Source organism: Salarias fasciatus, chromosome 7, assembly GCF_902148845.1.
Source record: "Salarias fasciatus chromosome 7, fSalaFa1.1, whole genome shotgun sequence".
NCBI classification, from domain to species: Eukaryota; Metazoa; Chordata; class Actinopteri; order Blenniiformes; family Blenniidae; genus Salarias; species Salarias fasciatus.
The window spans coordinates 3,347,574-3,365,730 of record NC_043751.1 but is presented as its reverse complement, the minus strand read 5'-3'; positions in this window follow the sequence as shown (position 1 = coordinate 3,365,730).

Sequence of the window (18,157 nt, the reverse complement as noted above, 5' to 3'; positions counted from 1 at the left end):
GCTCAGCGTGGGGCCGGGGACACGCAACGAGCTCAGAGTGACAGAGTCCGCTGCAGTTCCCACGCACGGCAGCGCTCTGGGTTCGGGTTCGGTGCCAGCTGAAATCACCGAGCGTCTACATGTGATTTCATGTGATCAAAACCGCAGAATCCGCTCATTCATTCACTTATTCAACTTCAACTGTGGTTTGCTGTGTAGCAATGTAAAAAATAACAGCAAGAACACAGAAAAATAGTGAAATCACATGAGACATTGGCGTGAGCAGCAGTCATGGTCATTTCAGGGTCACCTCCACTGACCACTGTCTGCGAACACTGGCGGTGCAGTTAGAGCTCCTTCATGTCAAAGCAGCTTTCTTCTCTGGATCAAAGCTCATTTTCCATGGAGGGAAGCCATTGTGTGGTTCCTCATGGAGACCATGGACACCCGGTCCTGCAGACTGAGTAGAGCGTGCACACACTCATGTTCACGGAGCAGCAGGTGCTAAATGATGGTCCTCATGCTCCAAACCAACTCATGTTTTCCTCCAGACAGTGAAATGTCTCCAGCATCTGATGCGCTGTTTGTGTTTTGTTGGTAGTAAAATATATGAGATCTGCAAATCTTTACATTCTGTTTTTTTTCAGGACACTTTCCCAACTTTTCTTGCCTTGTTGTGAATAGAGATGTTTTGAAAAGAGAAAGTGAATCAGAGTGCAGAAATGGTCGCTCCAGGCTGCAGAGAGACACGCCCATCTGTTCTCACAGCACTGAACCTGTCGGCCGAACACGCCTGCTCCACCTGCTGTTTATCACTCCTCGTTTTCAGCCTCAAGTCTGCACAAATTTATTGATCTCTGACTGCTTGGCGTGTTTTTAAGAAGCCTGCATTGTTAGAATAACAGCAGAAACCACCAGAGAGAAGACTGTCAGGTTTGACATGAAGGAGAGTTCAGACATGTTTGACCTTCTGACCTCAGGGTTCATGTGGTGTGTGTTGGCTCCAGGGAAGTCGAGATCTACCTCTGTGAGGAGGCATTCATCCCAAAATGTAGTGGTGCTATAACTGCTGCACATAATAAGTTTGTTCTGCAATCATCAGATTATCATATGAGCGAAGTGGTTCAGACACAGTGAACATCACGTCACGTCACGTCACGTCACGTCACGTCACGTCACGTCACGTCACGTCACGTCACGTCACGTCACGTCAAATTAAATCACATCACATCACATCTCATCTCATCACATCACATCACACAAAGCGACAGAATTCAAAGTCCCCAGTCAACACACAGGGCAGAAACAGCATATTGTTGGTGTACTCTATAATGTAAGGGTTAAATCTGCTGTCTTATACATCTGTAGAAGAAGATGAATATCCTGGAAAGACATCCTGTTTGATCTCTGGTACACAGAGCAGCAGTGCTGTGCAGTCCACTGCTCCATATCCACATTTTAGAGAGACACTAACCCTGAAGACCCCGAGGGACGAGAGGACTTTTCTTTATTCTTCATTGAATGTTTTAGTTTATGATCTGGATGTTTGTTCGTGGGACTAAATTTTCTGGAAATGTCACTTTTTGAAGTCTCCCTCTTCAATCCACATCAGCTCCACCTCCGTCTGAACAGGAAACAGCTCAGACTATCTGAAGAGAGCAACAACAATTTCAGCACGCTTCTTTAAGACTTCTCCAACAAAGTGAAGGTTTCCCTCCATTAACTCCACCATCATCTGCATACATGGAGACACGTTTCTTCCAAACAGACAGTGAGAAAACGTCCAGCATGAAGAAGCTGACCTGTGCAGCTTTTCTGAACTGTGTAACCAGGCCAAAGGACAAACTCCTTCTCCTTGTTTTCTCTTCGTGAGAAAGGATTCCTCAGCCTGAGTACAACCTCCTCACGCCTAAAAGTTCCCGGGAAGCCCAGAGGAGAGCGAGGAGTGCTGGCGGTCATGGATTTACCCGGCCTCGGCCCCGTTAACAGTTTATGGGCCACTTGTAAACTGAGGAAGCCAAACATTCCTGAGGGGAAGCTGTTTGGAGCGTCGTCGGGTCATGTGGGGATAACGGGGGTATTCAGGGCAAAGGAGGGGCAAATACAACAGTCTGAGAAGAGCTGTCAACAAGCAGGAGAAGCAGAGTTCTGGAGGGCTCAGGGGTTCTTCTCCTCAGACGCAGCCCACAGCTCATCTGTTGACGTGTCTGTCGATGGAGACCCGTCAACAACGAGCCCTTTTGTCTGGAGAGCCTGGAAATAACCGAGAGAACAACAAACGGGCAGCAGGACGGGACAGCGAGCGGCAGAAACGCAGCATTCAGAGGGATCCCGGCCCAGCACGGCAGCACAATCCTCCTGGATTAACACACAGGAGCATTTAGACCGAGCAGCATCCAGCCGGGGGGCGGAGGGGGGGCGGAGGGGGGCGGAGAGGGGCGGACACCAGGGCATGTGAACAAACAGCAGCAGAGGAAGTGGATGGCTTTGGTTTGTGTTACAGTTTGGATGCTTCTGGCAGAGCGCAGCCGGCCGCTGCAGAGCCTAATAAGGCTGTGGACGATCGCCCGTCCCAACCCCCGTCCCAGAGCCGAATCTGCAGGAAACGTTCACCAGATTCCTGCTTGGTTTGGACTCCAGCCACGTCTGTTTCACTCTGCACCACTGACACATCAAACACCTCGATCCCCGCTCTGTCAGGATGCGACCTGAGAGCAGGCTGCAGAACACTTCACCAAAACTCAGATTTTCCAAAAGAGCTCATGACGGCTGGAGAATGCATTCATTCATTCAGTTCTTCAACTTGAAAGGAGCAGAAATCTTCACAAAGCAAGGCTTTCTGTGAAAGGGGTCAATTCATGAAAGAATCCAGAGAACCAATCAAAAGAATCTAAATGAAAAGATTTGGAAAACAGGGTTATGAAAACACAAAGAACGGATGCGGGAGCTTCTGAGATAAACCGGTGATGAGAGTAAGAGTGACTAAACTGCCAGTTTATTGTGTGCAATGCTATTGAGTCCACTTAGCAAACCAAGTTTCAATCATACAAACAAGCAAAGAAATGAAATCTTGTCATGGAAGGAATTCCTTGTAGTTGAAAGTGTGTTTTTGCACTTTCATCCCTCATTGATCCATTGATTGTCAAGAGTCTCAGCTGACCAGGAGCAGTTCACTTCATTACCCACCTTGACGCTCAGGTAAAACAGGCAAACTCCCCATCAAAATCCTGTGAGGCCTGAATGGAGCCGGCTCTGACCTCTGACCTCTGACCTCCACATCAGCTCCGGCAGACGTTTGCACCGGCTGACCTTCCTCAGCGCCGCTGCAGGTGACGTTTAATGAAAGCAGCAAATGTCCACAGAATGTCCGGGACGTCCAGGACGGCGCTCCCTGGAGGCGCTGACATGACTTCACCAGGAACAAATGCTTATTTGTGCAGGAGTTTCCAGTGGGAACAATGATATCAGCACACCCGGAGTGCACAGGGGTTTCCTGCCACACCCACCTGCCGGGTTCGACCCCCAGATCACCTGCAGGACAACATGTGTTCTCTCTGCTTCTGGGAGCAGAGCGGGACGTGTTTACATGTAAATATCACGATGTGCTCTGTTCTGTGGAGACGTTTGTTGAAGTCAGTGACCTCTGAACTCTGAACTCTCTTTTCTTTTCAAAATGTACTTTCAGAATGAGCAGCAGTGGTCCTGAGCGGAGGACTAATAGGTGGAAGCCGTCCCTCATCTGGAGAACAGAGAACAATGCATTCCTCTGACGTCGCACTTATTGTAGCTCAGCTTTTTCATCTTGGGGGAAAAAGTAGGCTGAACATCAGCTCAGATCACCGTCTGTCAAACTACAAAGAGCCATGACTCTTCTGCATAAAGCTCTGGATGAGTGTGCGTGTGTGCAGGTGTGTGTGTGTGTGTGTGTGTGTGTGTGTGTGTGTGGTAGTGGGAGACTCCCACTTTTCCCTAAACTCTATCCCGGGGCGTGTTTCTGCATTCCAGCTCTCAGATTTACGAGCACTTCTGTCTTAATCTCAGATTCCATCATACAATGGATCCATAGAGCTGCAGTGAAATCAAAGAGCGGAGCAGAACAGAGGGAACTCCGTCAAAGAACCCCGGTCTGAGTCCAGCAGTGGCAGCTGTTACCGAAAGCACAAGGTGAGCAGGTCCTGTTTGCATCCGGACTGTTCTGCTCCAGACGGATCAGCTGAGACCCAGGATGAAGGACGGGCGGCCGCCACATCTCCACTTCCTGATTTCCAAAGATTTTATTTTGACAGTCACCTATCTCGCCTTCCTGTCCGAGCCCTCTCTCACCCGTGTCTCGTCTGTTCTTGTGTATCCAACATCGGGTTTCTCAGTGGATTTTTCCTGTTTTTGGACTTTCACTCAACTCATTGAGCCCAACATGCTAACGACACCATTTTTCATGTTCTTGCCATCTCCATGTAAACACACATCGTTTTCACAACGTTGCCGTGTCAGTGCTAAACTCCTGGGAGAAAAACAGAAAATGATGCATTTTGACTTGAAAGGTTGTGTGAATGAGAGAGAGAGAGAGAGAGAGAGAGAGAGAGAGAGAGACCTGAGGTTAACTGTCAGTCTGAACATAGATCTGAGGGGGAAACAGAGGGAGGGGGTCAGCTGGAGGGACACGAGGATAGCACTGATGAAAACACAGAAAGAGTCTGGAGTCTGACAGCTCTCTCTCTCTCTCTCTCTCTCCCTCTCTCTCTCTCTCTCTCTCTCTCTCTGGTATATTTATCCCTGTAATGTTTGTGTGAGGTTTTCTACTCGATGTAAATTCTGCCATAAGTTTGTTTGTGAAGCCTCCAGAGTGCTGACGGTCTGTTTATCTCCTGGCTGGACCAGGTTTGATTCCCACTCTGCTGCTTCCACAGAACTCCTGCTGAAGTGCTTTTTTCTTCTTAACCTTGTGTGTTTTTGTTGCTTGATGCTCTTTTTATTATTTGCTGGTTCTGCAGAACGCCTCCTCCTCTGAGTCTGGTTCTGCAGGTTTATTCAGGTTAATAAAGTGGATTAAAAGTGGGAAATGGTGGATCAATGGGGGGATGAGGGGTGAGAAGGGGGACGCCGGCTGGCAGTGAGGAATGTCCTGACAGGCCCGGCATACTGAGCCTCTGACTGTCACATTTGTTCTTGGCTGCAGTGGAAACATTTCACAACAGGTCTGAAAGCCCCTCAAACCATTTTCCAAAACGGCGTGACACGTCGCTGAGCGCCATCTGGCCGCTCTCCTCCTCAGACTCACCCGGCCGTCCCTGTTCCAGCAGAGAGAAGACCTGCAGTGGTATCTGCTTCGTTTTCTGCTTTCATGGCTGATCTAACTTCACGCTGATACGTGGGGATCAAACTGAGACGGGCAGAGAGGAACACATAACTTAATAACTGAACTTCACATAAGTTTCAGGAAAACCTTCGGATCTGAAGCGATGCTGGTTGAGACTCAACTTATGAAGACCTCGACAGACTCAGCCACATGTTTCCTCTATTTATACCAATATATGTTCTTAGGTTGAAGGGAACATCCTGATTGACGACTAAACCAAGACGGAGATTCAATTTACACTACATGGTAAAGAGATAATGTCTTCTATATAATATAATATAGCTTAATGACATTATAAGGCTCCTTTCAGGAGGGTCAGCGGAGGTCGGCTTCCTGCTTGTGGGCTTGAGGAAAGGAAGCGTAGAGCTAGAGACTGGTGCTAAAGCTGATTGGCTCAGTCATCAGACTGATGAACCTGCATCTGGAAGGAGAGCGAGTCGAGATCCCCGACTGGACTTTATTCATAAATACACTGAAAGGAGTTTATTGTAGCTTTATCTTTTCAGAATAAACAGCTGATGAGTCTGTGCACGGTGCTGAGCCTTCTGGGCCGCCGTCCTGCTGTTGTTTCATATTCGTGCTAACCGAGGCGTGCTGGAGCTTTGTGCAGCGGTGTGAATGAGGCGGTCCAGCGCCTGGTGCGGTGGAACAATCAGCATTGTGGCTTTGATGGTACTGGAAAGTCTTTCCCAGGAAAACATCCCAGCTGGACTGTCTCCTCTTCACCAGGGAGCTCTGGTCCTGGTCCTGGAGGCTTCATGACGCTGAAGCAGCAGGTCGTCCTCAGACTCATAGACGGATTACTGCATGGGCAAAGTGGGCATGTGCCCAGGGCCCAAGAGCCAACAGGGGCCCTCGGCCAGGCTTTTACATTTTTTTTCCTTTGTTTTTTTTCTTTTTGTGTCCAAAACAAAAAAAAGTATGTACAACGCAGAGGCGTAATTTACGTGGGGTTGGTGGGTTATGAAAACCCACGGGCCCTCTTGTGGTGAAATCTACTGCCGAGCATTTTTGTTTGTTTGTTTGTTTGTTTAACTCCGAGGCGGAATGAGCAGCAGCTGCTTCTCTCCGGCCAGAGGCGCCGCTACACACAGGGCCCCGGGCTGGAGGGGCCCCGAGGGACGGCTGACATCACTCAATTTCCCCCGCATGGGGGCCTTTCCGAGTGCTCAGCGGTTAGTTGCTAGAAGGGGGCCCCGACAGGCGGCGGATATCAGCGACACATCTTGAAATCCCCCGGATAATTTACAATGACACGTCGGGAATCTACCTGATGGGGCCCCACGACTACCCGGCTTGCATTAACGTGATGCTTTACAGTCAGTCAATACGACGCCATGACTCGTCACAACAGTTTGTTTTCAAAATGGAGAAGCGGGCGCTCAGCGGTTCGGAAAAACGAAAGCTGAGGAAAGAAAAAGAGGATTAAAATTCTGCTTTAGTGCAGCAAATACCAACAATTTCAACATTTTTCTCAAGAAAACAGGCGAGATGATAGTAGTTGTACTCATAACAGCAGTGGCAGCAGGACTTTTCCTGGAGGAAAGCCAGGAAAAAGCCAGCAGTAAGTTTTGGTTTATTTTATTTGAGGTGTGTTTTATTGTTAGGTGGCCTGGTACGTGCATCAGTGCTGATATATGTAGATGGATCATTGGGCCGAGTGTCGTGGACAGCGCCAGAGCTTTTTTTTGTGGTTGTGTATTGCCCAGTGTTATGTGTGTGACGTACACTCTGTTTGTATGGTGGCCGTGGGCCCATGACAAGTTTGTGTCCAGGGCCCTTGGTGATGATAATCCGTCTATGCTCAGACTACACCTGCCTCATGCTCTGTGTGCTTTGAGAAGTCGTTGATGACCTTGACAGGAAAATGAACTGATAGTCTTCCCAATTTTATTCTGGAAAAAAAAGCATAAAAGTTCTGACAAGTTCAATCAATACACACTATTGGTGACTGGTGCTGTGTTGCTGCGTGATTTCACATCACTGCCATCAAATGTTTCCATCCATCCATCCATCCATCCACTGTTTATTGCTTTTGGCAAAAAAAAAAAAAAAAAAAAAAATTAAATAGAATAAATTTTAAAAAAAGAATCCATGGAGGAGGCTTTCTGCAGAACTCAGACTCAAGGAGGGGGTTTGCAGTAAACCTGGTCTGGAGACCAGGGTGTCCTGCAGCAGCTCTCACTGTGAGTTTTATTTATTCGTCTTCAGTCTTGAAGACCGTATGAGAACTGGGAGCTGGTTCCACATGAGAGGAGCCGGACCGCTGATGGGAGATCATGCTAACAGTCTCACTCCACCAGCAAGCACATCGCTCCTTTTCCTGCATTAAATGAAAAGAGAAAAAGGAAATAGCTGAATGTCTCCTGCCTGGACTGAGAAGCATTGACTCATTTTACTTGGATTTCTCCCGTGAAGCCACAGTGAGCTGCAGGACTGAACAACATGAGGCTCAAAGGGTAAATGTATCACAGCTCTGCTGAGCTTATTCAGTGTGAATTCAGTGTGAGTGTGTGTTTTCCCCCCTGAGCTTTGATAAAATGAGTGTAACTGTGATGGTTTGTTTTGTTTTCTGGACTTTTGGATTTGCCAATTATGATAATAACTTAGTGTGAGATTCATCACACAGAATTGTGTTTCTTTAATTTTTCTGTGAACATATGACCTCAGGCTGCAATCTGTGAGACTGAATTAGTAGATACAACATGACAAACAGAGAAAAGACAAAGAAGAGTGAAATGAGCTAAAACAATATGAGCTCCGTAAAGAAAACAGATGTCAAACGAAGGAAGCTACTGTCAGATGAGACACACTGAGCTAACATTAACTAAAACCAGTGTTCCAAGTGAAATTGCATCGTTTTCATTTTCATGAAGTGGATCTGAGACAAACTTCGCTGATCTGTTCGGGAAAAGTATTTCCTTCCCTTGAACTCATCGTGTTCCTGGTGAACCTGCTGGGCTGAAGGCCTCACGGTGCGAACCGTCAGCAGACAGGAGCCGTGAGACGACGAGCGCAGAGACGAGGACGGAACAGGACCATGCTCTCCGTCCTCTGGGGCTCTGGGTTTGTCTGCTTTCAGGGCTCCTGTCTCTGACTTCCTGTCATTGTTCCCGTCACGGTCGCTGCCAAGCAGCGTTTCAGAGAACGATCTGAAACGAAAGGAGCCGCACGTTTAAAGCAGAACTAACTTCTGCACAGAACGAAGTCCGAGGCCTGGACACGTTCTGACGGACACGGAGTGAGGCTGGGCGACACAGCTGCTGAGTTTCTCAAACTGTGGATGTGACCTGGGCCAAGTTTCTTCACTCCGGCTCCGTATCGCTGGTTATTTACCCAGCGGCGGCCAAGAAGAGATAAAGCTGCTGCACCAACCCCGCTGCCCGGCCTGGAACAAAAGCCCCGTCAGCGGCCGGAGCACAACAGCACACTTTACTGGGTCAGTCAACATGAGGCTTCTGAACAGGGTACTGAGTACGAATCCCAGTCCAAGCCTTTGTCCACAAAGCCAGTGGTGCTTGAATCCTGTTTATCTATAGTTTTCACATGAACAGTTTTTCTATTTTTTTCTGTGGGCAGTGAATATTTTCCAGGACTAAAGGAACATAAAGCCTGCTACCCATAAAACCTTACTCATGCTTTCAACTCTGACACAAATACCAGGCGGCCGACACACCCGGCCCTGTGATGAGACTCAGCGCATCGTCCCACGGAGTGCATCCCAAACCACAGCGGCTCTGACTGGAAGCTCTGAGTTACTGTTTAAAGACGTCTCTCCCTTCTTTCCTGGGCCCAGCGTGCTCCATCACCCTCCAGCAGACACAGGAATGCGAGGGCTCGGCTCTCTCGAGGCAAAAGACCAGTTTATGTAACTGAAAAGCAGCAGAGTCCTGACAGATGTGTGCTCATCCTGTGAGTGTGTGTGTGTGTGTGTGTGTGTGTGTGTGTGTGTGTGTGTGTGTGAGTTCTTTACTACGGAACAGAGAGCAGGAAACACAGCGTCCAGGGAGGGCTGGACTGGCTTCACGTTCATCTCATCTGCATAATGACTGATGGCAGCAGATCAGTGAGCTGTGCCTTTCTACTGTACATTTAATAATAAAACATAAACTCACGCTGAGTCAGACACACGTCTTGGTTCTTTTGTCTGTTGTTGCTGTGATTGTTCATTTGTCTGTCCAGGTGGACCTTCAGTGCTACTGCTGCTGTGAGTGCTGCAGTGTGTGATAGATGGACGGATGGATGAAGGGATGAAAGATGGATGGATGGAAGGATGGGTGAATGGAAGGAGCGATTATGGATGGGAGGGTGGATGGATGGATGGATGGATGGAGGGATGAATGGATGGATGATGGATGGATGAGGGATGAATGGATGGATGATGGATGGAGTGATGGAGTGATGGATGGATGGATGGATGGATGGATGGATGGATGGATGGATGGATGGATGGATGGATGGATGGATGGATAGATGGATGGATGGATGATGGATGGAGTGATGGATATGATGGATGGATGATCGATGGAGCTATAGATGATTGGATGATGGATGGATTAATTATCAATGGACGATAGATTGATGGATGGATGGATGATGTATGAATAAATGGATGGAGTGATGGATGGAGTGATGTTGGATGATGGATGGATGGATGATGGATGAATAAATGGATGGAGTGATGGATGGAGTGATGGATGGATGAATGGATGGAGTGATGGATGGATGAATGGATGGATGGATGGATAGATGGATGATGGATGAAAGATGGATAGATGATGGATGGATGATGGATGGATGGATGAATGATGGATGGATGATGAATGGACGATGGATGGATGATGGATGGATGATGGATGGATGATAAATGATGGATGGATGGATGGATGGATGATGGATGGATGATGGATGGATGGATGATGGATGGACGATGGATGGATGATGGATGGATGATGGATGGATGATGGATGGACGATGGATGGATGGATGGATGATGGGTGGATGATGGATGGATGGATGGATGGATGGATGGATAGATGGATGGATGATGGATGGATGATGGATGATGGATGGATGATGGATGGACGATGGATGGATGGATGATGGATGGATGATGGATGGATGATGGATGGATGGATGGATGATGGATGATGATAGATGGACGATGGATGATGGATGGATGGATGGATGGATGGATGATGGATGGATGATGGAAGGATGATGGATGGATGGATGAATGGATGGATGATGGATGGACGATGGATGGATGGATGGATGGATGGATGGATGGATGGATGGATGGATGGGATGGATGATGGATGGATGATGGATGGACGATGGATGGACGATGGATGGATGGATGGATGATGGATGGATGATGGATGGATGGTGGATGAATGATGGATGGATGATGGATGGACGATGGATGGATGGATGGATGGATAGATGGATGGATGATGGATGGATGGATGGATGATGGATGGACGATGGATGGACGGATGATGGATGGATGATGGATGGATGGATAGATGGATGGATGATGGATGGATGGATGGATGGATGGATGGATGGATGGATGATGGATGGACGATGGATGGATGGATGATGGATGGATGATGGATGGATGGATGATGGATGGATGATGGATGGACGATGGATGGATGATGGATGGATGGATGATGGATGGATGATGGATGGATGATGGATGGATGGATGATGGATGGATGATGGATGGATGGATGATGGATGGATGATGGATGGATGGATGATGGATGGATGATGGATGGATGATGGATGGATGGATGATGGATGGATGATGGATGGATGATGGATGGATGATGGATGGATGGATGATGGATGGATGATGGATGGATGGTCCTGCCATCAGCTGGTTCCTGCCTTCATCTCGTGGTTTTATCCACGCTGTTCACGTTTCCTTCATACTACAGATTAATCTGCTTTGATGAAATCCCCCGGCGTCCGTCCCGTCCTCCCTGGACACAGTGAGTGTCTATGTCCTCTGTGGACAGACGGATTTATCACAGCTGAAACACTTACAGACGCAGCAGAATCACCTATTTACATAACAGCCATGTGTTTCTGGAGGAAACATGCAAACTCATCACAGTGAGGCCCAGAGCAAACCACTGCACCATGACCGTGGAAGTGAACCTTCACTGAGACCCAGTGTTTGGATCGGTGCTTCAAAAAGCTGTGGGAGGAGTCAGCGTTTCACCCTTCATAATCCTCTCACACCCTCCGTCTGCAGTCACACTCTCGATCCGAGCATCGCCGCCGTGAGGCAGAACGCTGAGGGCTTCCTCTGTGAGGGTGTCTGAGGATCAGAGCCTGGGAGCTGACAGAGATAGAACACTTTCCCTCATTCCTGAGGTGCTTCCACACCTGACACACACACATCATGGAGGGTGTGGCTGACACACACACACACACACACACACCCTCTCTGGTAGTTTTCCACAGAAATCTAACCCTGGGATGTGAATGATGCTTTCACACAGAACCGGCCCTCGCCGCCACACAGACTTTCTTTTGAGGCGCTCTCCGGTTCTGATGCTGCCCGGCCGGAGCATGTGACCCGCAGCACTTCACACACACAGCGCCACATTGTCTCCAGCTGTGCGCACACACACCCTCCCTCTGTTGTCAGCTTTTTTCATGGCAGATAAACTCCGGAGACGTTTGCTTTGATAGCGGTCCAGTCGATCCACGCTCTGGAATTTGTCTTGTGGCAATTCAGAGACATCTGATTGAGATCGGAGCTGGAGGACTGAGACAGTCTGTGGAGGAAGAGGTCTTCACGCTGCGTCTGCCAGGTCCTGAACGAACCTAAACAGCATTCCTTCAATACCTTCCTGGACTCCTGCTTTTCTTGATCCTAATACCAACACGTCCCGTCCGGAGGAACATACCGGATGCAGATTTGAGCTGATATGTGAAGGATACACTTGAAAAATGTGCAGGAGACATCAAGCCTGGTGTGTTTATTCATGAATGTTTGGCTTTGGCTCTGCAGTCTGGTGGAACACCACCGAGATGGAGCGCATGCTCTGGGCTTTGTTGATATTCAGCGTATATTTCAGTATATATTCAGGATATCAGTATATATATCTAGCCTGTGGAGACTTTACTTCAGCTTCTTGCATGTTGACATCTTGGTTTCACACACTCGAATGATGTTGTGTCGATAGTTGGTTGCCAGGGTAACGCTGAAGATGAAGAGGCGGGTCTGGTTTCAGTCCGGCGGTACGCTGCGCCGGGGAACCTCCGGCGGCGGAGACCTGGAAGGAGCGGTTGCTACGCAGCCAGCAGGCGGTGGCCATGTTGGGGAGCAACCGCAGCGCCAGTCAAACAAACATCCCTTCTCTGAGTCACAAGCCACGCCCCCCGCCTCACCACCACCACGGAGTTCCCTCGCCCGGATCGTCCCCAGCGCTGTGTAATTATTCCAGACTGCTGCCTCTCTCTCTCCCACCGCGTGCCGACACACACACTGGCCGCTCTGTTCGCCGCTCCCCGGCCCGCACGCCGCTCGGACAACACCGCTCCTGGACGGTATTTTTAGGGGGTGGACCCCTCCCATTTTCTTTCCACCTTGTTCCACAAACAAGCACTTCACTCCACTCCACTGCCGGAGGAGAGGAGCTCACTCACTCGCTCATTGTGACCTCGGCTGGCGCGTTCGTCCAGCCTGCCGCCACCTGCAGCCGAGCGACAGCCAGACGGAGAGCAGCCCGGAGCGTCTGGAATACATTATCATCCTGGTTTTAGTGTGATGAGGTGAAGGTCTGCTGCCGCAGTGCTTTCAGTCCTGGAACTACTGACCTGAGGTCTGCTCCGACACATCTCATTCAAATGAATGGGGCCTTTCCAAGGCTCTAGACCAGAGGTGTTCAACCTGCGGCTCTGCAGCCACATGTGGCTCTTCAGACCCTCTGTAGTGGCTCCATGAAGCCTTCATGATATGATACCCGAATAAACATTTAACCTACGGTATTATATGATTATATGATATTCTTGGTTCAAAAGGGATTCAAAAAGGTTCAAGAAGAATTGGGAAAAATAGCAAAAACCACAAGAAATGGGGGGAAAAAAGTAATAGAACAGCTTATAAAACCTGAAATGTCTACAATTTCTAACATTAGAGTATGAAATACAGCATTAAAAAAAGAGTATAAAACTGTTTAAAAAGAGGTAAAACGAGTAAAACAGCTGATATTTCAAAACTGTCATGGCGGCTCGGCCGGCCGGAGGTTACCGCAGGACATGTGTTCCACTCCAGCCCTTCTGTGTGAGGGACTCTGGAGGGAGAAGGTGCAGCAGCCCATCTGGACCTCACACCTCCTCTGCTCAGGAACGCAACCTGTGGCGCTGGTGGGAGGACGGGCTAGGCTCAGGGGTCAAAGGTCACACTTTCTTTTCATGGAAGGAAAAGCAACACGAGGAAGAATCCGCCTGAACTCTTGACTCCAGCCACTTTCATCTTGCTTGTTTAGTTCTTTTAGCAGTAATCATCAACTCGAAGGTACTAACTGTGCATAGTTTACGTATTTTGTTATTTTGAACACTGAAGACAATTTCAACAAGTTCACCATCGACCGATCCAAAGTGAGCGGAGGAGCCTGACGTTAACTCCTCATGGTCTGGTGAACTCCGGCCGCTGTCACTGTCGGCTGACAGTGGCACACTAACACAGTGACTGAGACCTGACAGCCAGAAAGTCACGGCTCCGGGGCGGCGGCGGCGGCGGCGGCGGAGAGGAGCTGAGGGAGCGCTCTGGCTTCGGGTGTGGTGTGGAGGGTGGAGGAGCCTTTTACATAGAGCGTTTCCACAGAGCTCAAACCTCAGGCTGGTATTTACATGACACCTTTCTATGCCGGTGAAAGTCTTTACAGCGTGCTGGAGACGATTAAAAACAACCAGCTGTTATGCATCTGGAGATTTAATGTCTGTTTAATCACCATCAAGACGAACGAGCATCATTATATAGAGTGAAATCAACACTGTAATGAAACGAGGTGTAAATGTGAATCCAGAACAGATGTGGCATTCACACACATCTACCACACAAGATTTATGCCTCAGACCTACATGTCATGTGTGCTTTCCAAACACAGATTTGGACGAACACCCTGGACTGGACACAATGTGCTCATACTCCATCAAGATGCAAACCACATACAGCCACTGGGAAAACGTGAAGGATAGTGAACGGCTCTGTGAAAGCTAAAGCTGAGACACTCTGAGGAGGAGGAGGTGCTGTTCAACATGTGGCTTTAAAAACGGGAGGAGCAGAGCCAGAATGGTGATATCGGCCTGACGTTGCTCTCCTACCACCGCTGCGTCATCCTGCACTACTTTTCTAGGTACCGACCGAATTCCGTCGGTACGACCGAGTAGTGATTCACGTAAAATCAAACGGTACCACGTTTCAGTACCTGAACGCATCGTTGTGACTGTGAGGGAGTGGAAGAGTAGGGGATTTTCCACGCCGGACCTGAATGCAGCATTGCACACACAAGAGTGTACGCTGTCAGTAGCTAGCATGTCAACAACGCAAGCGCACCTAGAAAGCGCTCGAAAGTACGGCGCCACTTTTCAGAATACCATGCAGCTTCTGCTTACTGAGGCAGGAAAACTTCTAATCTTAGGAAAGTCCTGTTAAGAACAAGATTTTTCTCAGGGCTGGTTAGCGACCAGCCTCAGATCTACAGCTGCAACTGTTAGCACGCTAGCATCTGTTGGCTCGCTAGTCCATGTGCGACTCGTTGGCTGCAGCCAGCAGCAGCAAATTAACATTTATTACCACATGAACACACAAAAGTACTGAAAACTGGTACCGTTGAGTACTGGTACTGATTCCCGGTAAAATCCATAAACAGACTCTGAAGCTACAGAAGAACCAGAGCCTGCTGAAAACCTACACGAGGGAGAAGAAGCCAAGTTATCTAAAACGGCACGCTCACCACGACCTTTGAACCGGGAACATATGAGGTGAGTAAAACCGCTGCTCCACTGTGCCGCCAGACATTTGATCTGAATCATATTGTCTTATTTTGAATTGTATGGCAGCAGTTTAACATTCAAACAGAAAACTGGGAACCATCTGAACTCAGTAAAGATAAAAGGGAAAAAATCCTCCTGCAGAAATCCTGCAGTTCGGTCCACAAATCTGTATCCACTCAGCGCTGAATTCCCTCTGCTGGTGAATCATCAGTCACAGAGAATCAAGAATCTTAACCAGCAGACGTAAAACTGCAGAAACCGAAGGATCCAGCTCCTTTTATAGAAAACATTCTTCGGGTCTTTGTCACACAGAAACCAGCTCCAGCAGGCGCTCTGCACAAGCTGCCGACGTTTCCCTGCAAACTCAGTGTGATTGCGTTTATTTTGACTCTGGGCTATTTTTAGAGCCAAGCCTTCACTTCTTGTCCCAAATGGTGTTTCGCGTTGACCCCAGAGGTCAGGATCGGGCTTCTCGTGGGATCCTGAGCGGCTGGAACGTGGAACGCAATCCGTCATGTTCTGGGCAGTGGAGGTGAAAACACACTGGCTCACATCCACATGAACACCCATTCAGCTGGTTTTACGGTTGAATTTTAAAGATTTTTATTTTTTGAAGTACAACTCATCCTTTCTCGCACAGAGGAAGCAGGTTTAAACAGAATGAAGCAGAACAGTGGGACAATGCTTCACTTTGTTCACTCTACACCTGCATTTGTTTCCGTTGTAGCCATGGGTCCAACTCCAGCCATGCCGAGCCAAACTTCAGCAGACGACACATATTAGAGTGAAGCTACATGACAAACATTAACATCAGCAATCATCTCGAGTATATTGGATCCGTTGTACCGTCCAGACCCGTCAACTCATGAGGAATTTATTCTTTCTGTACAGAAGTTCTGCCGTCGTCGGCTCATTTCTCACCGTGTGGAAAAGAAAGACTCCGTCAGTCCCAAACGGGAAACGCTGCGGGCTTCGGATGAGTTCACCTGTGAGGAATCCTCCTTTCATCTAAAACAGAAACGGTCTGGAACCGGCAGCTCGCCGGGCCAGAGACACGGCATTGTGCTGCAGGAGAGACGTCTTCCTCCCCGTCCCGCTCAGGAAGCGCTGCGAGGAAGATAACGAGGAGAGCGCCCTGCACTCCGGCTTTCTGTGTATCCACAAGTGGCTGCGCTCGCTCGCGCTAATTAATTACAGCCAGGAAGAGGCCGATTTGTTTGTTTTGCACAGCTGAACATGAAATTAGAGGCGTTATCTCGGCCGCTCAGGCCCCCGGTCACCATGTCCGACAAGTCAACTCTGGCTTTTTCCTTAATTGAGTCTTGGAGGAAAATTACGGTCAGAGGTCAGAATCAGCCGCTGCGAAGCCGCTGGAAGAAAATATGTTTGGTAGAGAAGCTGTAACTCCATTAAAGAGATGTTCCGTATGGAACGACGGCACTTGGGATGTCCACTCTTGGTTGCCAGAGTGGGCCGCGACCATCACATTGTCAGATGTAAACCAAAAACATAGCAGTGGTCCCAGCACTCAGCCCGATGTGGGCCGCTTTAGCCTCACATCCAGGCGACCCGGTGTCAAGTGCGGCGTATTTTAGCCAAAGGTGGGCCGAATTTTTTTGGGAATATTTGGGCCAAATGTAGCATTAACATATGAACCGGTTTAGGTTCACATCTGTTTCATCTGGACCAGAAGACGCCGGCAGTGCCAGAATGTTGCCGGGAGTGGCCCACATCCGTATCTCATCTGGGTCTGGAGGAATTTTTCATTTGTTTTTCACAACATGGACACTAAAATAAAGCAGCAGTGCAGTGAGGATGAGAACCAGAGCTTCCTGGAACTGTGGTCTGCAACCGAGGGCCGAAGAAAACAGGATTTAAGTTCCTTATGGCGCGAGCGTTGACGAGGGAATGGCTGCCAGCAGTGATGGTTTTACAGCGACGCCGTGATGCGGCGTCCCTATCAGCACCTGGAGCGTCAGCGTAGAAAAGGGGATTCCTCTTTGAGATTGATGAAGTCTGCTGAGTGTGGTCTGAGAGGCCTGTTGGTCAGTGTGTCTGAAAGAGAAGCTGTGTCTCAATCAAGCCAGCAGCGGAGTGTGACGGAGGCGTTTCAGCGGCCATCGCTCTGCGTAACGCCCAGAGGAGAAGACGTTCGTGTCAATCAGCCGTCGCCGGCGCGGTGGAGCAGCGCCGCCTTTATCGCTCCATCTGCAGATAACAGCACTATTGTTACAGAGGGCATTAGAGAAAACAGTCGGTCCAAACACAACACTGGGAGCTGAGGAGGGCTGAATGCACGAAGACAGACGCCTGCTCTCCTCAGCCTTTTGGAACGCTCCTGCTGGAATCACAAATCAAATCAGCCGACTCGTTTTCTGTTTATTCCCATGCAAATCTGCAGGAGTCATTTTAGTTTCCAGCTTTCTGCTCTGAGGCTCAGAATTAGACTTGAGGACGAAACGGTCCTGATTTATTGGTCCTTTAATCTCATTTTACACTCTGAGCCGAAGCACTGAGATGAACGACCGTTACTGCAGCAGAAATGGACTGAAACACAATCAAATGCACTTGTGTCAAGTCCTTATCAAAAAAGATATTGGATTAAATCACCATTATAGAATCACTGGGGAGGAGGGGGATCTTATTTTCTCATATTTAATCTCTTATCGCTTCTTTTTTCCAGCGTCTTCTTGATCACATGCCGTTCTCTTCTTAACCACAATCTGGTGAGATCCTGCTCTCCAGTGTCTATATAAAGCTGCCTCACCCCTCGCCGCCCCTCCCCCGCCCCTCCCCCGC